Source organism: Gambusia affinis, linkage group LG07 (assembly GCF_019740435.1).
Source record: "Gambusia affinis linkage group LG07, SWU_Gaff_1.0, whole genome shotgun sequence".
NCBI lineage: Eukaryota > Metazoa > Chordata > Actinopteri > Cyprinodontiformes > Poeciliidae > Gambusia > Gambusia affinis.
Genome location: NC_057874.1, coordinates 6,771,938 through 6,794,196, shown reverse-complemented (window position 1 = coordinate 6,794,196; position 22,259 = coordinate 6,771,938). Strand labels below are relative to the sequence as shown.

Below are 22,259 nucleotides of genomic sequence, written 5' to 3'. Positions count from 1 at the left end.
GAAAACTTACGGCACTTTGTGTGTGGCAAGACATAACAGGCCGAGTCGGCTCCGCCATATTCCCCAGCACACATTGTACTCATAAACAGAGAGCACTGTGCAATGAGTTCATTGACTTTACAGCACAGAAAAAATCCTTTGGATCAGTTTTATAATCCATTCTTTTGAATTGGCGAGAGAGAGATGTGCTAGGTACATCCAAAGTAAGCTTACTGAGCTGCAGTGTAATGGCAAACTCAAGACGTGGGACGTTTTCACACCTCATAGCCCAGTAGACTCTGCGCAATTGGGGTCAAAAATGGCAACAGTTGTTGCATTTTCAGCTGGTATAGTTCACTTTCACACTGCATTGTGTCAATCCATCCAAACTAATTGAAAAAGCTGAGTTTTGTCGTTGTAGGTTTTCTTTTTTGCCACGAGCCATTTCTCCCTGTAGACTAGACACATGCATTGATTTCGGTTCTGTTGACCCAGAATGCCCTTTGCTATAGTTCACTTCCTGCTTTTGGAGCGGTCGCTGGTTTGTTCATATGCATACGAACAGCGCCAGAGTTCACTTCAACCAAACCAACACCTAGGTTGTTTTTTATTTTCAGGTGGATTGGAGTTCGCTTTTTTTTTGGGTCTACATTAGAGTTTGACTGGGTATTCACACTTCCACAAACAAACCGGACTTTCTAGCCCAGGGGTGGGCACTCCTGGTCCTGGAGGGCCGGTGACCTGCAACTCTTAGAGTCTCCCTGGTCCAACACACCTGAATCCAACAGCTGAATCACCTCCTAAATGCAGTCAGGTTCTCCAGAGTCCTGCTAATGACCTCATTATTTGACTCAGGTGTGTTGAAGTAGAGACACATCAAAAAGTTGCAGGAGAACCGGCCCTCCAGGACCAGGAGTTGCTCACCCCTGGTCTAGACAAACAGACTACAGTTCGATGAAAGTGGACTAAACGCAGTTGGTGTGAATGCACCTTTAGTGACTTAGAGAGAGTTTTTTTTGCTTTCAGAGGCAATGACCCAATTCCATCTCTAAGCTAAGCTGACAACCATTGATGATCTACGCGCTGTAATTTTATTACTTCATAAATATCTACCAATAGGGCAGTTTGGACAGAATCCTAATCTTCAAAGAAGAAGCAGTTCTTCTTTGAAGAGTTAACGGATTCTTCACCTTAGTTCATTTCCTCTGCAGCATGATATTTTTGGCCTTGGGCTAAAATTCCAAACTAAGCCAAGATAAACTGTAGCCCTCACAAAAGGTGTTATCATGGGTCTTGCGTTTTACAAAGAACCTTTTTCAGCTACGTTATTTAGGGCAGGGTGCAGCTGCTTTAAATTTATATGCAGTTTTTATTCAAGTGAGATGGATGGGGAGGTATAGAATATACACATCCTAATTTATATACACCCAGTCCAAGGAAGAATCCCTAACCTCTGAGGTTTGGCTGAACAGTAGACCATAATGCATCACTGAGTAGATCCAGGCTGACCAGATGTGGCTGAGCAACACCACAGATATAACTAGTGGCTGTGTGGCCAGTAGCCTCGACACCACTCAGCTGCTCAGCTGCTCAGCTGCACAGCGTTCGCCGTGGAAAGCCAGTCTTGTCACGGCGCTGCCTCTCCAGCAGGCCTGTGGGTGCCGACAGCCTGTACAGGCTTTTGGGTCGGAGTTGTCAGAACGCTTGTTGAAGCCACATTCTTTTTTTTATTTTGGTTGTTTGAGTGCTGTTTGTTGAGATTTAAGATTTATGTCGCAAAAGCCGACGACTTATTCACTCGTTGGTTTATTTGGTTGTTCTTTTGTTCGTTTACTTAGTGAGTCACAGACAGTCCCGTCTTATGCCTGACTGGAGCAGATGGAGCGACTGCTTGGGTTCAAATCCCGGCCAAGTCGAGGCCTTTTTTTCTCTTAATAAATAAATAAATAGATTTTCTCTGGTTTCCTCCCACAGTCTGAATAAAATATGTCTATTAGATCAATTTGGGATTGCAAATTACGCCTCGGTGTGACTCTATTTGAATAATATGAATAATGTCTCTTTCTGTTGGTCCTGTGATGAACTAACAACATGTCGAGGCTTTACCTTGATATAACAGCCTTGAATGAAAGTCTGGATCGGTTGTTGATTTGTTAACAAAATTAATGTCGGGCTAATTTAAAGAAGTGTGGCTTGTTCTGTGACGATAAAATTGGGACGCAGACTTAAAGTCTTAACTGAAAAGTTAATCCAGAATCGCTTTCATCCAAATTTGAGGAGAAGCAGAGTTCAGCTTCCATGCATCAAAAAACTGGAACAAGCTTCCAGAAAACTGCAAAATTGTACAGAAGCCCTTTAAATTTCTATCATTTACATCTAGTTAACATGCATTTTTTAATACATTATCATACGTCTTAATGTAGGAGTGACACCATCTTTGCGTTATTCAGTCAGGAATTAACAAATGAAAATAAATTTTCCACATATTTTGGCATTTAATTATAAAGCAGAAAATAAATTCTGGAGAGGTAATGCAAAAGTGAAGTGATACACTTACAGTAATTGAAGGATGGTATAGCTTTACTGGTTTATATTTACCTGGACATGCTGACATAATTTTATTTTACATGAACGAAATACAGCACAGCTTCACTTAGCTAAAAAAAAATGATGTTTTTATTCCAGTGAGTATTGAAAAGGAAGCAAAAGGTATTTTATTTAAAAATCATTAGGCTACGTTTGATGGTAGTCTACTTAACTGAAAGCACTTACAATTAGTTTTTATTTTGTTTTACCAACTTGCTGCATAATTTAGCTAACAAGTCCCAAGAGACCTTTTCAATAAAAAAAAAAAAAAAACCGAAACAGTCATGTCTCCTTTTTTTAATGGGCAGATTTATAAGAGGTTCCAGTAAGTCAGTAAAACAAAATTCAAATGATAGTGGGAGTGGAAAGAGCTTTAGCGGTAGCCTTCACATTTCGACAGACAGACTTAATAGAGACGTCTTTCTCTTTGGGCGCTCTGTGAGAAGTTCCCCGCAGTGTCTGAACTTCAGAAGCTCTGTCCTCATCTCGTCCTTTAAGTTGCATCCACTTGATGTGAAGTTAGCCAGAGTTACTCAACTTGATGGACACGGTTTGTACGCCGACACAGGAACTCGAGCGTTTGCCGAGCCTGCCAATCATTAGGGTGACAAATTTCACCCTTCTGCTCTAAAATAGTTATTTGCAGATGAGGGGATCTCGCAGTGTGAAAAATCCCTCTTGGTAAAGCAAAAAGAAAACAAAAGCTACGTTGAGTCTGTAGGATGTTATTCGGCGGATTTTTAATATTCTTTATTTTTGTCTCCCTTAACAATATCTTTGTCAGCTTCTCTCGTAAAACAAAAACCAGCGCTGAAGTCGCAACAGGCAAAACCATGAACAACAGGAATAAAATCCCACCAACAGATTACAGAGTCCAACGTGGCTGACTTTCCAAAAATATGTAATTCATTGCACATGGGTACTAAATGTGTCCCAGATGTGAGAGGTTTTTGCCGTTGCTCAGGCACGGTTTTCTTCACCCCGAGATACGGGCTGTGTCATCAAAAATACTCCTCTCTCTCACATCCGTTTCCCAACGTGGGACACATTTTTATGACCTATTGTCTAATTGTCTGTGTATCTCTTCTTGGGTTTTGAGCCAACGTGGCTTGTCATTGCATTCTGCCAAGCCTACTTATTCACATCATGAATCGATTCAGTGCACTTTCCTGCTGGGGAAAATGAAAGTGTGCAGAGTGTGGCTTCAGAATGTCTCACTGTTGGTTTTTGGACAATCAATACGGTCCACAATAGGCCAGCAGCACACCAATCTCTTGGTGGGATCAGTGGTATTTGGAGGATCAGATGGAGACCGTGGGTCAGTTGCAACAGCTAAATGCAAAGTAGTCTGTGATCAATAGAGCAGCGATAGGTTTCTCCAACAGTTTCAGCTTTCTGAGCAAAGGCTTTAAGCCGGCAGCAGATTCAGGGTTTACGTCTTTTTCTCCTCCTTTGTACCAGATTACAAATTAACTGGTTTATTCTCCCTGACACTGATTTGAGTCATTCGCAATCAAGAACGGGATTCTGATGCAGAATCCTGGTCCGTTTCCGACATCGTGGACTTGTCGGTGCAATAACTTGTGTGAAAGTCATTATCATGCGATAATTGACTACCGAGTGGTTTTGAAGTGCCTAGAATGACAAATTTGGCCGGCGATTGACTGAGAGGTGAGCACCAAGCAACCCGTGCTGAAATCATCCCTTGCTTTTTATTTTTTTGCATGTTTCTTGCATTATCTTGCAGTATGACAAGAATTGTCTTTGTCAATTTCCAATCTCTTTAGCATCTGTTGCTCGTGTGCTCTGCACTAGAGTATCCACCAAACAGCTGGACATGCTCCACAGCCCCATTTTGATCAATGAGGATTTGTATTTAATGTGCCTTGAAGCTAAGCAAAGACATCGAGAAAACCTCCCCACTCCAGATGTCTGTAGCAAAGTCAATATCTTTAAGATCAGATAACACAGTCTCTACACAAGATAATGTATTTTTTTGTTTGTTTTTCTCTTTTTTTTTTTTTTTTTTTACTGACGCGGATAGGTTTGTGTTGTGTGATTGGTTGAGAGGGGAAAACCTCCCCTGGCTCCAGCAGCAGCGAAAGGCAAAAGAAAGCTAAATAAAATAACCACAGTAATAAATTCAATACCCGGTTTGTAATTGGTTTAGCCTGTTTACTGTCCCTTGAAAATTTATCTTCCCTTTTTAGTTTTCCTCCAAACTGTGTTGCTTTATGCATACCAGTGGGCTTTTTATTACTTCTGTTCACGTTGCCACTGTAATTAATAGGTTTTGCTTATTGTGTTATGTTTGTGCTATGGAGCGTCACACATTGACGTGATCTTCTTGTTGAAATCAGTCTAAGCTGAAGAAGTGGTGTTCGTTGTTTACCTGTTTGGTGAAAGTTAGAGTAATAATCTGCTCTGGCCTTTTTTTTTTTTCTTTATGCATTGCTGTGGTATTTCACTGTTTGTTTCTTGCCATACCAGAATAATCAAAAGCAAAAGTACAAAGATGTAGAAACACAGCAAATCTTTTGGTGGATTTTCTTCTCTCTTTTTTTTTTTTTTTTTTTTTTTTTGGTTTGAAACCATTATTTAGACAGTTCTTTGCTGGTAAAGTTCTGCGGCCTGCCTTGCTCACACGGCCCCCTACGTGTGGCCGGATCAGGCTGGTGAGACTGCAGGAAATCTTACCCGTTTGTTGACTGATCGAATCCAAGCAGCTTTGTAAGTATGGATTAGTCCGTCGGGGGGTGTTCCTAAACAGCCTTCTCCTCTTGTGCCATTGTTAGGTTGCATCACAACGAGGGCCGAACCAGCGTCAAGACAAATCCACGGCCTGATTCAGTGGAATGCGTGAACGTTTTTGGCATATGGCCTGTCTGCAGATGGATGGGCTTGGTGATACCATGTGCTTCCTCCCTCTGTTGTGTTGCCAGTGCATTGTCTCAAAACGGCACCCTTCTTTTCACACCATCTTTTATGTATTCCTCCCTCGGCCAGTCCATCACTCATTGATGTGCTTTTATGATCTGCTTTTATGATCTTTTTCTTACTGGGTCTCTCTTATTCCCTCTTTAAGGGACATTCTTGGTGTTTCCACTGTGGAACAGCTCGGTCAATGTCAATAACTCCGATTCCAGCATTGAATTCTGTGGCTGGGACAGTCTTTGGCATAGCAGATACTTAGTCGCATGGAGCTGCCTTTCCAGTCCACGGTGTATTCTGCTGGCTGGTATGTCGGCCCACATACCAGACAGAAGCCAGAGTTCTCTTACTCTGTAGTGCCTCTTAAGCGACTTGACACGTTATGCCTTTTTATAGATTAGTAAGCCACGGTTTTTACACAGTTGACGTTTAAATGTCACTTTTGCTTCGGTTTACATTTTGTATCTTTAAAGCCCTTTAAAGAATCAAAGTTGATGATTTAAAGAATCATCAACTTTGATGATCCCTCCCCCCACTTTTCTATTCTTTATTTCCTTATCCTTGTGCATAACATGTGTTGCAGTCTGTTTTTTAAGACCCAGCGATGAACCTGCTGCTCGTGTCAAACTATTCAGACTTCATCTGAACTAAAAAGGCCACACCTTTGACTTGTATTGCTTTGTTATTCTCACCAGCCAATTAGACTCACCCTGCTCTTTGTGTTTGTTTTTCCAACGTTAAGTGTTTCTATTTCCTGCTTGTAGATGTCTCTGGTATCTGTTTGAGATTTTGTTTCGTTCGAATGCTTGGCAGCCGTTCATCTTCTCACACTTTCTTCCAGTCAATCCCATGCCTCTGAAACCGTGACGTCTTATTGTGCATTCACACCAGCGCTGTTTAGTCCGCTTTAATCAAACTCTTAGTTCATTTGTCCAGAATGTCTGGTTCGATTGGGGGAGGCGTGAATGTGCAATTAATACGATGCAGACCAAGCAGGCTAACTAAAAGTCTAGGTAACTCGGTTCTTTTAAAGTGGATTTTGGTGTAGTCTGAATGCATTTGTGGATACAAGCGAACCAGACACGGCTCCAAAAGCAGGATGCTAACCATAGCCCTGGGCATTCTGGGTAAGTACAACAGAAACAAACGTCAGAGTCTAGAACTTGAGGGAGCAATGACTTGTGGGGGCTCTTTTCCCAAAGACAGAAGAGAAATCCTACAACCGCTAAAATCTGACGCTAGTTCATTTGTTTGTTGTTTACATTTTGTGAAGAAGGAAGTTGTGCACATGTCTTCTTCTGGGGTTTTCATGTCGTTTCCTTCAGTAGTTCCTGGTACAGCGCCCCCACAAGCGAAGAGATGAACATGTTTTTCAATTAGTTTGGATCGTTCGACACGATGCAGTGTGAAAGCGAACTGTACCACCTGAAAATGTAACAAATATTTCTGTTTTTATCCCCAATTGAACCAAGTCTACAGGGCTACCAGGTGTGAAAACACCCATTGATTCTTAGGCCTTGTCATCTTGTCATCCTTCTGTCTAAGGCTTTTCCAAAATGTTTAAACACTTCACCAGTCGGTGCTGATCAGGACTGAGAAACCATCTGATTCCAGTTACCAAGCAATGTCTCGGTGCATGTCTAGTTTTAACCTGACTCTCGCTAACCTCACAGTTCCCCAACAGGCCTCCATGTGTCCACCGTTGTCTAAAGTCTTCTTGGAAACCACTTTCAGTGTTGATCTGTACTTATGATTGTGTGCATTCTGGGTTGTGTGGCTCACAACAGGAGTGATTGTACACTTCCTGTGATGTCATGTGTGGGTCGGCAGGAGGACGGTGTTGTTTCTGAGTCTGGAGCTCCACAGGGGTCTGTTTTCAGCTCGGTTTCGCCCTTACCGGGCTACACAGAGGCCCGTCTGTGGCCTTCAGAACCCGAGGAGCGCCAGGAGCCCGCGGGGGAAATAAATGCGCGTAAAAAGCGCGTAAAGAGAGGTGTGAAAGGAATCAGAGGGTGAGACAGTGGGTTTTGTGTGAAGCCATTCCCTTGGCTACACACGCTCCATTCTGTCTCTCTCTCTCTCTTTCTCTCCTGCACACACACACACACACTTGCACTTTTACTTTCACACACACATTTCAAATGCAAGTTCACAGTTCAAATAAACAGAAGCTGGTATGTCGAGCCAGGTCCGGTGGAGCCGGCCTCAGGATGATTTTTCTCTCAGGGTAGCGCTCTCTTTCACGTCTTCTTAATGGGCCGTGCTCTAAATAGGGAGCCTGGGGGCGAACGTGGGGGGAGGAAGCAGCTGCGTAAGGGGAATGAAGAGGGTGATGAAAAAGCTGCAGATGGATTGAGACTTACATGCGACTTGATTTGCGAGAAAGAAATATGCGCAGAGCTCGAATCCAAAACAAGCTCACAGTATGCTTTAAAAAGCAGTAGAGGTGATGGATTAAAAGTCTGTCTTTGCTCTGAGACGCTTTCGCCCGGAAATTTTGACATCAGTTTGATAAAAGGTCTTTAATGGGATTTGTGTGTGTGTGTGTGTGTGTGTGCGTGTGCGTGCGTCTCTCACTGTGACTCATCTCTCCTCCTGTGTCTTCTCTGCACCCTTGGCTGTCCTTGTGTGTGTTTTGCTGCCGACGGTTCGAACGCTCAGCAGCAATCTGTCAGCAAAGCTTCAATTTCTGCGGTTTCATCTGTCCCGTGATGAAACCCGCGGCCAGCCAGTCACGTCCTGGAAACACTTACTTCTTTTGCAATCCGTACTGTCCACAGGCCTCCGGGACACTGCAGAGAGAGAGAGAGACGCTGCAGTGGCCCTATTGATGGGGACGTGGCGTGTTTTTCGGTGCGGACGTTCTTGTTTTCGTCCAGCCAGTCGGTGTGTTGGAGAAACAAGCTGAAATGGAGATGATTAATTAGCTCAAATCTGATCCCAATCAATATTTGGGAACATTTAGAGCGTATTGTGACACTCTACCGATCAGTTTCTTGCTTGGAAAATACAAAAGTAAGAAACTCTGTACTGTATATTACAGTGTAAATGAGGAGTTAGTGTGTTTCAATAATTCACTTTAAATGTAAAACTTGTGATTTGTATGAAACATAATGATATGTTATATTTCTGTTCATTTTCATGAATATGGTCAGTCAGAAAAAAAGACAATATTACACAAGTCCAATATAAAGGATTTTTAATAAATTAACTAATGTTATGTTATGGCAAATGGGGAAGACTTGAATTGGCAGTTCAGCAGACGACAGAATGTTCACAGAGCGCTGGACGAAAGTATATCAATGGAAAGTCTAGTGGAAGGAAAAAAACAGGAGGAAAAGGTGCCCCATGTTAATCTGTTCATTGACTAGAGACCTTATCAAATGTCTGCCTTCTGCTAAAGTAAAAAAACAACAAACAACAAACTACTGGACTGCTGTTCACTGGCCCTCACTGCTAAAAGTACCAATACCTGCTTTAATAACTTAGTTATCAATATATTTGAGAATCTAAGAAGAGAATTTTAGGTTTCTTTAGATGGGAGTTATAATAATCAAACTAAACTAAATATTTGAAATAAACCCAATAACCATTCTTTCTTTCTTCTTTTTTTTTTTACTACAGTTTGCTTCCTTAAATTTTAAATAATAACATAAATAAAAAGTAAGAGCTTCCTTTCTATTTATTCATATTAATTCATGTTTGTGTCGAAGTTTAAAGAAAAAAAAAAAAAGATTCATTTCAAATCAAAGTTTTCAAACAACTAAAGACAACCCTTCATAGTTTCCACATTTACCAAAGCCCTTGTGGTCTTCCCCATTGCGTGCATTGATTTCTAAAATTCGCCATCAATAAGTCGTTTCCACGCCTTTGTTTGCGGTCGTAATCAGTCTGAAGGTACATGAGGCAAAGTGGACCTGTAGTTAATGCTAATTAATGCTCTGCACAAAAAGATTAAAGTGCCTTGAGTAATGCCAGCCTTGCCACTCCCACCACAAATAGGTTGCAGCTTGCAGTTGGTTCGCTTCTATCGCGTCAGAGCAAAAAGTTAGACCTCAAGGTAAATCCCCATTTGGCCATCATGACTCCTGTCGCAGCCTTTTTGTCATCATTAATTTTCTCCAAAACCGCTGGCGTAAACACAGGCTGCCTTCCCGACGAGGAACCCTCACACATACGTCTAGTAAACTCCTAGGAGTGTTGAAAAGGCCTCCGCTTCTTCGTCTAAGTTGAGTTGTGGGGGTGGCAAATCGCAGACCAAACTCTTCCATTAGCACGGCGTTTACTCTGTGTACGTTCTTCAAGTAGACTTCAGCGGATCCACAGCCGTCCAGCTGAACTCTGTTTGACAGACTGATCCTGTCTGTCACTAAATATTTGAATTCATCGTGATAAAGTACCGGCTTTTACTTAAAAATGCGTCTTAAACCATTACAGTTGAACCACCGCCTCAGCGTAGAGTTCTTTTGCAGCCGTGAAGCCATTTTAAAGTGTTTTGTTCTCCAAATGTAGTTTTGCTTTTTATTTGTTTTTAACTGTTGATAACTTAGTGTTACAACTTTTGCTGATAATAGATAATAATTTGTTTGAGGGGAAAGTGTTGCTGGATGCAATATCTGAAACTTTCCAGCTTAATTAATTCAGAAACCCTTGTTGTTGTTGTTGTTGTTGTTGTTGTTGTGTTTTCTTATCCTAACCGGTGAAATTATTCTTATTGCGTTAACAGCATGTGCAAATCTTCTTCAGTTGTTCAGTGTCGGTTTGATATTGTCTTAACAAAAATAATAAGTAAAATGTATAATTTGAAATGGCTATGTGCACCGCAAAATGTTCCTCCTGAAAAGTATTTTTATTTTTGGATCCATGCCGTATAAAGCAGTTTTTTCTCCTATTTTTTTTTTTTTTTTTTTTAATGACGTGAGAAAAATCTTATAAGATAGAGATAGATAGGTAAGAATAAGATAGAGAACAGAAGTTAATAAATCAATATTTACCAGGTGAAGCTGAATGAGCAGCTGCTGAGGAGGCGGCCGGCTGATAAAGCTGGTCATGTGTGACAATGCAAGCAGTGTGGTGTGCTTAGCTTTAGCATCGTTAGCTCACAGGGCTAACGGATAAACCACTAAACCATTCAACAAGATGGGTTATTTACATCTGCAGCTCTATGTGCAGGATGAGCCCCTGAAAGTAACAAAACAGTTGTTCTTCTTTGTTTTGTTTTATTGTTTGTTTTTTGGTTTTTAAATCTCAATAGCAGCAGCTCTGAATCCTATTGGAGAGATCGCAGACTAAGAGTTAACATCCTTCCATCCAAACCACTAAGTGCTGGGTCTGCTGCGATACCTACATCCTGACAACGTCGTTTAATATCTAATCTTAGCCCAAAGCAGTGATAGACTGCCATTATTACAGTGAGAGGGACTCTTAAAAACTCAAGATTTGATTCGTGGTCTGGAACTCAAGTCTCCTAAATAGCCTTTTGGTCTCAGGTAATTGTTGGTGAAAGAAAGCCCATAAGTGTAGTTAATTTAAGTGAGTAAATGATTAATGCTGTTCACTTTAAAGTACCGTAGTGTGTCCAAATTAGTGCCTGGAACAGTCTGCATACTCCAGTCAGAGAAGTGACTGCAGGTTCACAGTGTATTTGTTCTTATTCAATGCGATCATCAACAAAAGCACTTGCTTTTACGAAGATACGTTGACAGGGGTTGCTCCACTTTGGGCAACTAAGGATTTGTTTACTTTATTAACCGGTGACGTCTGAGGAACGTGGGCTTGGTTTGTAACAATCTGTTGCTGTCGTAGCATCGTCACTATGACCAGCTGGACTTACGATTAAATGACTTTGGATAATGTCAGAACGATAAACCTGAATTGTCTCTAATATCTTATTTTCTCACTGTCCAGAAACGCCCTTCTTGTTTATTTCAGAAATGAACCGTTTTTAATCTACTTCTACCATTTATCTGCGAGTATAAACAGCTTACAAGGTTTTCTTTAATAATCTACATCAACTAAACTGCAGACAAAAAAATTATTATTTATTTAGTTAGGGTTTAATGAGGCTTAGGGATAATTATTTGCATTCTGTAACATTCTGTAGATTGAGTCGATGGCCTGCAGTCAGTGAGAGAGTGTCAACCTCAGTCATTAGAGGTTTAAGACTTGACATGCACTTAGAAAAAAATGTGAACGTCTCTGGCAAACCACTGGAGCAGCACTTGGTTACTGTGGAGACTGGATGCAGGACGGTGGACAGGTATTGCTCGATGGGGAGTTGTGCTGATTTCCTGGCTGGATCTCCCTGAAAATTGGTGCATGACGATACGTTGACAGGAGTTGCTCCTCTTTTGGGCAACGTCTGATCCCCTACATCTGAGGGAAGACGATTTCACCGAGATCCTCTGGAGGTGTGTGGTATATCATCTTTGGCAGACGCAGATTGCAGTCCGGTGAGTCCGCATGAAAGTGTGGAGGCAGAAACTGAGGTCAGTGAGGGTTTGTCAAAAAGGGTAAAGTTGTGAATAAGACCGAAAACCTCCACAAATCAGCGCCCACACCACACATTTTAGTCTTGATGAGGAGATAAAGAGCAGGAACATCAGTGAAGGCTGAATGAGTCAGAGAAATGTCTGCAGGGTCCCAAATGTGGGAGATTGGGAGGTGGGTGGTTCATTCATAAGGAAAGATATTTATTCCGAATTGGAACAGTGGCTTTGTGCCTTCCTGGGAGAGAAAAGGGAGATTTTAACACGATGCTTTACAGCACCTTTTAAATTAGACGGTTATTCATCGCAGATGTGGTTGCTGAGTGAAAAGAAAGCTGTTTTTTTTTTGTGGTTTTTTTGTTCTCTTCCAAGCGGTCTCCAGACTTCTCAAGCTCCGAAACAGGACTACGAGTCGTAGCCTGTGTCGTTTTCGCTTTCGTCTCACACACCTCTGATGAGATTCTACTGCGTCGACGCCAAGGTTTCCACTGGTTCTTCCCACTGACGGTTCATATTCTTAAACTGAGCAAAAAGGTTCAATTGGATTTCTAAACAAAATCCACTCGCAGAGAAGAAAAGCTCATTGAAAAGGAAGAAAGAAAAAACAAAAAAACAGTTCTTGGTTGCAGTGAGCTGAAAACTGAGCTGCCCCAGTCCTGAAGAGTTTTGTCTGGGGTGGAGATGGATGATCTGATGGTTGGGCAATGATTTGAGGGTGTTCTTTCTCTCTCTCTCTCTCTCTTTCTCTCTCTCTCTCTCTCTCTCTCTCTCTCTCTCTCTCTCTGCTGAAGAGCAGTTGTGAAAGTAGGCCAGGAGGGGTAAAAAATAGCATCCAGTCTCCATGAGGAGTCATTGCACAAGGTCACCTCATTGCCCTGGGCCTTAATGCGTGAAACTAAGTGTTCACAGTCTTTCTGTTTGCTTCCACTTCCTCTACCCCCCCCCCCCCCTCTTTTTTTTGTCTTTTTTCCGCCTGTCCCCCTATTACTTTCCCTCTCTGGCTCAATGACTTACACAGGCCTCAGTATCAGTAAGGCTGCAAGACTAAAGCTTATGTGCTAACGAACCCTCCAGCTAATTAGAAATACAGCCAAGCTGGCCGGTCCCCTCATTTCCTTTCCATTTCCGTCCCTTTGGACAAATACAATTTTACCCCGTGACCCGTGCAGAATTAATCCTGTTACTGTTGAGCACAGGATGAATAATGGCCACTTATCTCCTGGGAACAGGAGGGTTACAGAGGGTCTCTTTGGTGGACTGTACCCGTATTAAGCCCCTAGATTACTACCTTGCTAAATCTTGCAGTGTAGTTGGGTCGTTGTGGGGGTTTTTTCCCAGTCCTAAAAAAGATTTGGGTTTTTTTTTGTTTTTTGGGGGGGTTTTTTTAGCTAAGAGTGAGATCTGTCCTCATTCTTCATAAAGTAGAGCAAACTAACACCAAAATGTCAAGACGGACGATTGACATTTAACAGAAAAGTTAACCAAAGGTTATTCTCTACACCCTCCACAAAACGTTTCTGGGTTGTTGTTTTTTTAAAAATGTCTGTGAGCATTAAACATGAAATCAATGCTGCATTGCCAAACAGTCCAATTAGTAAGCTCTCTGGTCTTTAGAAAAGAAATCAACCTTTGTTTAAGGAAAACAAATAAAAATCTTCAAAGTAGTCCCAACTAAAAACACAGCATTTTTTTGTGTCTATTTTGCACAATTTCTGTTATCACACCTTTGTCTGATTAATGCTGGACTACCTAGCTATTTTAAGGCTTTCATATTCCATCGCGGAACCATTATCCACAATGGAGAACACATGAAACAGTGGTGAATTTGCAGAAGGGGTTCGTGTCCCAAAAGCACTGCAAGAGTTCATCGATGACTCATCCAGGAGGTCACAAAGAACCCAGAACACCATCATGACCACCAGGAGCCTCAACAGGCTTAGTTGAAGTCAGTCTGGATGATTCAGCATTAAGAAAGATGGAGGGCAAACTTGGGGATGGTTGGACGGTTCCAAGAGGGAAACCAGTGCTGACCAGTAGGAGCATTCAGGTTGGTTCCAAAAAACATCTTAATGATTCTCAAGACTTTACGACTGGTGTTAAGCTAAAGATCATTCTGACTCAAACTCCTCTCAAACATGGTGGTGATTATATGGTGTATAACCCAATTGAATTTGGGTTATACAGCAGAACAGCGGTCCAAAGCACACCAGCAAGTCCACCTATCAGTTTCATAAAAACAAAGCGAATGTTGTGGACTGGCTTAGTCAACGTCTGGGCTTAAATCAATGTAGAATGCTTTGCTGTTGCGTTAAACGAGGCAGTTTGTGTTCAAAAACCTTCCAGTTTGAGTAAAATTTATTTAAAGGGGTTCATAGTTCCACCACAGCAATCATGACAGTTGTTGCTGTGGCACAAACCAGGCAGCTTTCCATTTAACTTGGTGAAGGGTGGAATTTGGATTTGGACAGTTTCAGATTTTGGACCGCACTCAGACCATTAGGCCTGGTTTTTAGTAGTTAGGACACGACTTTAAAAACATTCTTCAGCGCTGAGAAGAAAAGCTGTGTGGTGAGTTTTCTCCTTCACTCCCGGCATGCCACAGCTATCAGCTGTTGGGGTGAGACCCAGCTGCCTTGTGTGTTGACTTTACAGTGATACACATCAACATTTGCCACATGAAAGGAGGAAAGAGTGGCGCTCTTAAAATAAGGGAATAAATAAAGGCAATGTCAGGACACTGGCGATGTTTCAAATAAGATAAGAGCTCCGCTTTTATCAGGTGTGTGTTTTTGGCTGCATCAGATAATATATAAATCACTTCCTTCCCTGGTAGGATATAAGAAATGCTGCTGTAGGATAAGATATTCTGAGCCCCAAAGATTACCTTGAGGACTTTAAAGTACAGGCCCCAAGTACAAGGTACAATGTTGTTCATCCTCTGCTTTGATTTAAAATTGGAATATGTTTCTGCTTGTGCCTACCAAGTCTAAAATTACCAAGCATGTACTCTTTGCATGCCAGGAGTCCATGCAGCCAACGCTATCTGAGGTATGCTCCTTAAACTGGCCTTGGCGCTTTTATTCCAGCCCCCTCAGGGCATTTGAAACAGTTCACTGCAGACCTGGAAGCAGTTTAATCATGGAAAGCAATGACTTATCCGGAAAAATGGCCGCCCTTAATCTGAACGACCCCTTCTGCGGTTGCTCCGAATGCAGGACGGTGTCACTTAAGGGCTCCTTGTAAAAATCCTTTGGAGAGGCCCTAAGTGCAGCCTGAGCTGTAACTGATACCGCTATGTTTGTAAAGAGTTGGTGATAATACGTCCTTACGTTTGAGCTTCCTCCTGCCACGTGTGAGAGGAATGCCAGGGTCTGAAATATGGCTTTCATTAAGGCACCAGGCCTTTAGTCTTCAAACAAGGGAACCAGAGGATCGGTATCCGAAAGGTGAAGAGTGCAGCTCTCTCAGAACCACTGAAAGGTTGTCTGGGGGAAGAATTTAGAGTTAGAAAAAAAATATGAGCAATGATGCAGGCTCATTAAAGAAATTGGCCTTGGAGGCAGAAGTTGGTTAAAGTCAGAGAAGTAACGGCTTGGTTGTTGCTATTGCTGTTCATAATTTGTCTCTGGTGGCGGATCCGTGGCCTAGCGTTCTCCGCCCCTTCTAATGGACATTGTAGAGGGTCGCACAATTCAAAGCACTTAAGCTACCGTAGTAAATTAAAAAGCCATGCAAAGTTTATATGTTGCAACGTTTATTGCACATGGCGCATTATTTCCTGTTTTTGTTAAATGTAAACAAAGCCACAATGTATTGCTTCTGTGTGCATAAAGCAATGTTATTCAGTGTGCTGCTGCTGCTAATTGTCATTCCAAAACCACAAAAGGTAAAGGCTGCACGACGTAGTCCGCTCACGACGTTGCGACTGGTGTTAAAATAAAGATAATTCTTCAGTGGTCCAGCGAACTAGACCACTGGTGTGACATGGCATCCGTCCAAGTCCTGAAACAGGAAACCAGTCCAACCACCACCGCTATGTTTTATTTTTTATTTTTTAAATCTTATTTATTTTTCTGAATTGTTAATTTTTTTGCCAAATATACCTGAGCGAACACTTTCCATACTGTCCCACATTTGTGTCATCAGTCCACCAAATATTTCCCGAGAGGTCCTGAGGATCATCAAGGTGTTTTCTCAGAAAACATGAGTTGACCCTTTTGTAATTTTTTGGATCTGCAGCGGTTTTATCCCACTGAACTCCCCCGCATGGATAGAAAATTTCTCCAGTCTCTTTCTTATTATTGAACTCTTCACACAAGAAGAAGTTCAAACCAAGAGAAGCTATTTCAATTTGTGATAAAACGTCATAGTGACAGTTTTATTCTGTGATTTTCACAGTGGAGGTCAGCTAAGCCCCACATTGGGTGAGAAAACTTCATGTCGTGGGCGGAATAGTAATAAAATCACCTTTTACAATTCTATCTAAAAGCACATCTTACTGTAGGTTTTTTGCTTTTGCATTTTTGGCTTGCTAGCAATGAAAGTAAACTTTGAATGATGTCATCTTTCTGCCAGAGGTGATTTGATTGGTAAGAAGCTGAAATGTTTGACAACCTCTAGTCTCATTTGTATGCCTGGATCACCAGTGGTTCCTACTGAGGCACTGAAAAAGATTTATAGCAAGGGATTTTAAAGGTCCTGCTAAATGGGCTTTGCAACAATTCTATGATTTTATTTGTCTGTGAGCCTCTTGTCTCCTCTCCAGCTAAATGGTCATTTCTTATGTTAAGCAGCCCTGTTGTGTTTACAAAGGCTAGCCTGGCTGTGCTTCCACGCAGCTCAGCTTCCTGGGGGCTTCTCGGTCCCTGCTGTCTCTCCTCCTGGCTTGAGTTGGTGTATTCAGAGGAACTGTGCTAATTCACATGGAAATTCTGCCAGAGCACCAGCAAGTCAGGCTGCTAATTACACCGATGTTGGACGGATGACTTGCTGACATCACAACACAGAGAGAGAGAGAGAGAGAAAGAGAGGAGGAATGAGAAGGGAGAGGTTGTGCGTGCGTGTGTGTGCGTGTGTGTGAAGCCAACCAGAGTCCGGAATCAGAAAGGAAGTTAACCAAGCAGCCTTCAAAATAAAACTCTGTTTGATCAATTTAAAACAAGAGATATGTTTTTTTTTTCTCTTGATGGAGGAATAATTAAAGATTTAACCTGAATCTAAATTTGACTCAAGTGATATATGATACCTGTAAAAGGGGCCTCATGGTAGAGCAGGGAGAGCGGGGCCAGTCTGTGATTCGACCCCCTGAGCCACTTACTGCATGTGTTTCCCTCCTCTCTCATCTTTTCTTTCTCGTCCAGCTACTGATGAATAAAGGCTGCCAGTGCCACACAAATGTTTCTTTAAAAGAAGAATGAATTGATAATAAACCATGCTATAAAAATGTTTCATTTACAGCCCGCAGTAACTCCAATGTTTTTAATCGATATAATTCCTCCTGTTTGTTTAAGTGAAAAATTAGCGCTTTAAAATCCTCAGATTCTGTCTGTATCATTATTTTAGCTTTAACTTTGCTGTTGTTGTGCTACTCATTTAATGCCGAGTCGTTTGAATGACCCAAATAGGACACACTTCCCGGAGCTTGTTTTGATTGTTGAATGTTTTTCACACCTCGACTGTTGTTTGCCACCAGAAACACTTCCCAACTAAACTAAACCTGTAGGTATTTGCAAGAGAGGAAATATGGCTGTCATGTTTTCATCCAGCTTAACAGACGGGGAGAGAAAGGGGAAACACAGCCTTACTTTCTCTGGCATCTCAATAAATAATTACTTTCAACTGTTGGGGTGGCATGATAGGAAATGTTAAGGTTTTGAAAGAAAAGCTTTGTGAACTTTGGAGTACTTGGGCGATTGTCTAAACGTTCTTTTATTTTTATTTTATTTTTTTAAACGGTAGCCGGAAGTGGTTTAGTTACTACTGCTGACTTGACCTCCTCATTATAAGCGTACTTGGTTTAAAGCGCTGCTGCTGCTCGGTGGCTTGTTCTGCAACAAGAAGACAGGCTCTAATGGACTCTTCCTGAGCGCACCGAGTGTCCGCCCGGATTTTTGCTTTGCAGAAACTTTTCTTTTTCTCTTTTTTTTCTATCAGAGGAGTTTGCTTTTCTTTTAGTGGGACTGAATTCACTTTCAGTGGAATCTGCGCTCTTCCTCGGACCCTTGGTCTCCGCTTTGAGGAATCTGTTTACGGTAGTTTTCTGAACTCCTGCGTGTATTTGCAGCGAGCAGAAGAGGCGAGAGGAGGGAGGGGGTTCGCTAAAGGCTATTTTCGTCCCCCTTTCTCTTCGGATAGATGTAGCAGAGGTGCGGAACACACGGCGGGCGAGGCTGCTGCGCCTTCGTGGCACCGCGGTGGCGCTGGAGCTGTGCGACAGATTCTGCAATGAGGAGCGTCTTATTTTAAAACCCGCAGCAAGTGAAGCAGTCAGCTCGGGGGCCATGGCTTTAGTCCGTCTCGGTTTGTGAGAAGGGTAAGCTGCACATTTCCTTTTCACTAGATTTTTATTTTTATTTTTTTCTCCTTTTTCAGATTATTTAAACGCGCCATTTCCTCAGTGATCCAAATGGGTAAAAGCACGCATGTTGTGTTAAAAACGTGTCCTCTGTCTTCTTACTAACTCATTATTTAAAACGTTAGATGGTGTTTTCATGTTTGGGTTTGCTTATTGAAAACCATATTTCTCTCTCTCTCTTTTTTTAATGATTACTTTTTCTTCTTGTCTAAATCAACACCTGTTTGCAGAATTTCCTTTGAGGGGGGCGAAGTTTAAAAGTTGTGGCTTTCACTCTGTGGACGTGTCCCTCCCCCCCTCCACACACACACACACACACACATACACACACAACCCTCCTGTGGCGCAGTGGTCAGCTTCATGTGTGCTGCGGACCGTGTATTTGCCACGGTGCCATATGGATTACACTATAAAATTCATTTAAAGCTCAATAACTACCCTCTCTTTATTTGTCCTCTGTATTTTGCAGTTGGAAACAACTGGCAACGGCATCAGAGGATGTTATTACAGAACCCCACAGCAGCTTATTGAACCGTGAAGACGGTTTACTTATTACATACTGGTTAGCAGTAAAGAGGAACACTTTATTAGCACATGAATGATCTGAAGGGGTAAATGATGAATAACGTGGCTGAGCGTTGGCAGCTGGAGCTGCAGTCACTGATCTGAGAAAGTAGCCAAATTGACGGGAGCCTAATTAGCAGCTTTACGCATTAGCTTCCAATAGTTTTGAAGACGTCAAAGTTATTATTTATGTTAAATATTCTCATTTTACATATAGCGAATCTAAAAAGTATGATTTTATTTAATTTTTTTAACTATATTTTGTGGTCATCACTTAATTTCCCACAGGCTGGAGGATAAAAAGTAAAGCTCTAAGCTGTAGTGTCATGTGCCAGTAAAGCAACAAGCATCTCGGAGGGGCTGCCGGTTGTGCCAACGCGAGATGAGGTTGATAAAATACTCCGATCGGAGACTGATAGCTGTGTTTTTGTTCACTGGTATGGGTCACGAGCCGAAAAATGCTAATGCAATTGAAAAAAAGAGAAGCACAAAGCAGAATTTTCCCAACTCTAGTTTTGCAGAGCTTTGGCCAGTTGTAGCTGATTCTAACTTTTCCTAAAGAGCAATGGCAGCTGTAATAGAAGTCGGTGTAAAATAGGGATGCGCTTATTATTTTAGGACCAAAACATGCTTGTTGAGGTAACATTTTTAGCTGCCTTTAGTCCAATTAATGATTGTCACACTTAGCAATGCGAACACAACTATAGCAGCAGTTTCAATGTAGAGTCCCTGAGGAGGGCAGACCCTGACTTCACTTTTGAGATTTTCAAAACGCCACATACAAATCCCAAAAATCCCTGACCGATAAAGGTTGAAAGCTCGAGAGGATAAAATGTAGCAACTTCCCTGTAATACATTTAGCCTTCTTGTTATCTGCCGAGAGTCTCACCCTCTATTGCAGTCTCTCAGCCTCGGTGCACAACAGTCATGTCGAAAACAGTTTCAAATCCCTTACGCTCAGTTACAGCTGGACGCACTTAATCACAAAAAGGGATAGTATGAAACTGAAAAAGCTGGAAAATCATTTAGTTTCCAGCTGATTTCTCAGTGCATCACAGTTTGTTTGTTTTTTAACAATTCTGTACACATCCTATTTTACAGCAGTGTTTCAGACCAAGCATAAAAGAAGATTATGGTCCTTAGCTTATTTGTACAAGTAATCAATGCTTCCAAAGTAACATTTCTATTTAATTTGTTCTTAAGTCGGGTTCATAGCTCGTGACCCAGACACCGTCTGACCAGAAGGCAGAACCTTGTCTATCTGTAATCTAAAACTGGTTTTGACAGGTGGAAGCAGGTCTAATCTCTAGCTTCAGCAACACATTGCATCAGGCTGTCGCTAATTGGATACCAAAAGGGGGGGTAAGAAAACAACAACAAAAAAACGTCGTCCAGGCAGATTCTTGTCGGGAAGCTTTGATTAACTCCTGATAATCCTATCGTTAACAATTATCGTTTTGAAGCATCATGCATTTGTACTCTCAGTTCTGATCAGAAAGGTTGAGAGTTGCCTAACAAAAGGCGAGTTGTCTCCATTCGCTTCTTCCAAAGATAACAAGCGAAGTAAAATAGATTAAATGACGATAAAAAGGTCAACACGGGACTCGGCTGCCTCCTGCATCCAGCTGTTCTGTTCCTCTGTTTCCTGAGGAGAGGCCTCGTTGGGATCGGATTTTAAGTCCGGTGCTCAACAGTGATGCCACGGGAACGTTTCGGCGGTTTGAGGAGACGCTCACGACCGAACGAGTGTTTTGCTTCAAAGCAATACGTCCAAAGCAATACTTAGTGATACATTTAAATGAGGGCAACGCAATATGTCAAATGGGACTTTTTGGGGGGGTGTTTGCAGCGTTAATGTGTGCCATGAATCACATGGGAGGCCGTGTTTGGAAGGATTTCGCATTTTAAGTGTCTTTTGAACAACCTCTGCACGCAGACGACACTCCTAACCCTGTTGGATTGAATCTCACTGGCCCTGATTCCCAAATTCGATTCATATTTTTTTGTGGCTGAGATGCTGAAGCTCCCATAGGATGGTGGGAACGTTGCGATGAAACAAAAGAAAGGAGGGGGAAGTCAGTCCGTTAGGGTTGCTTTGAATAGGGAATTGAGTTTATTTTTGCTATCAACCGAGAAGAAATGACTTTGGTGCATTTGACTGATGCAGAGAGTCGTCTATCAGGCCGTGGCTGCAAATTAAAATAACCCAGAATCTGGGTAAAAGCGCCAAGGTTGTAGAGCTGGGTGAGGATAATTAACTGGAAACTGTGAATCATTGTCCACTGACATCATGGTCACAGCGACTGCCATCTGAAAAGCATACCCCCCAAGTACTTAAGTAAACCTCGCACTCGGCCAGACCAATGGTATACCAGCATTTACAACTCCCTCCCGGGTTGAGAATGGGCAGGCAGGGTTGAGAAGTGGAAGCGGGGCCCCCCCACCCCCCTTTACTTCCTTCTCTGTACCTCGGACTCATTTACAAGGCATCTGCAATGTACTTGACTTGTGTTTCCAGAGTCACTAAATCTGATCTAATTGAAATCATGCAGCTTGCTCGGTGGAGCTCGGGGATTGTGTTTCAGCGGAGGGGAAATCCCCAGCAGGTCCGTAAAGGCGTGATGTCAATCGTGGGGACTGAAGGAGAAACGGGCCTTGTAGGTGTGAAGCATCTACTTCTGAAGATGTTTGCTAGGTGAATCTCTGGGGGGGCGGCGGGATCATCACAACATCTGGAAAGAGAACAGGTCAGAGAGGAGTTTCCCTTTCAACAATCACCAGAGCCTCCGCTTTGAATTCCAGATACACTGTAAGAGGCGAAGTGTAGGACAGGGTCGTGAAATGCTTCCTCTCGCGTCAGCGCGGGTCATCCTTCTCAAGAAAACTTGGTCTCGGCCCAAGGGAGGCGTAACGTTTGAGTTGCTGAAAGCATGTCTAAAGGATGGGCTTTACTTGTGTGTTTTCCATCTCATCATGTGATTAGTGATGCATGTAGCTCGGATTTACGAAAATGAAGCAAACCGGGGATTACGCCAAAACAGTGAGGGAGAGAAAAGAGAAAGACTAAGAAAGATTCCAGTTTTATTTTCACAAATGTCAAATAAAAGTTTCACAAACTGTTTAGTGAAACTACAGTA

The 22,259-nt window shown here is 42.2% G+C and overlaps 1 protein-coding gene across 5 annotated transcripts in view; it reads left to right on the top strand.

The window, feature by feature from the left end:
• prickle2b (prickle homolog 2b) overlaps positions 1 to 22,259 on the top strand; it is a 100,913-nt gene that overhangs the window by 58,944 nt on the left and 19,710 nt on the right. Inside the window, exons 1-2 of one of the 5 annotated variants that reach the window (XM_044122707.1) lie at positions 18,024 to 18,235; positions 18,339 to 18,516. The exons of 3 other annotated variants lie outside the window; for them this stretch is intronic. The gene's annotated coding sequence lies outside the window, so the exon portion shown is untranslated. Of the gene's footprint in view, positions 1 to 18,023; positions 18,517 to 22,259 lie in introns of those variants that run through there. One more of the 5 variants, XM_044122706.1, reaches the window with a different exon arrangement.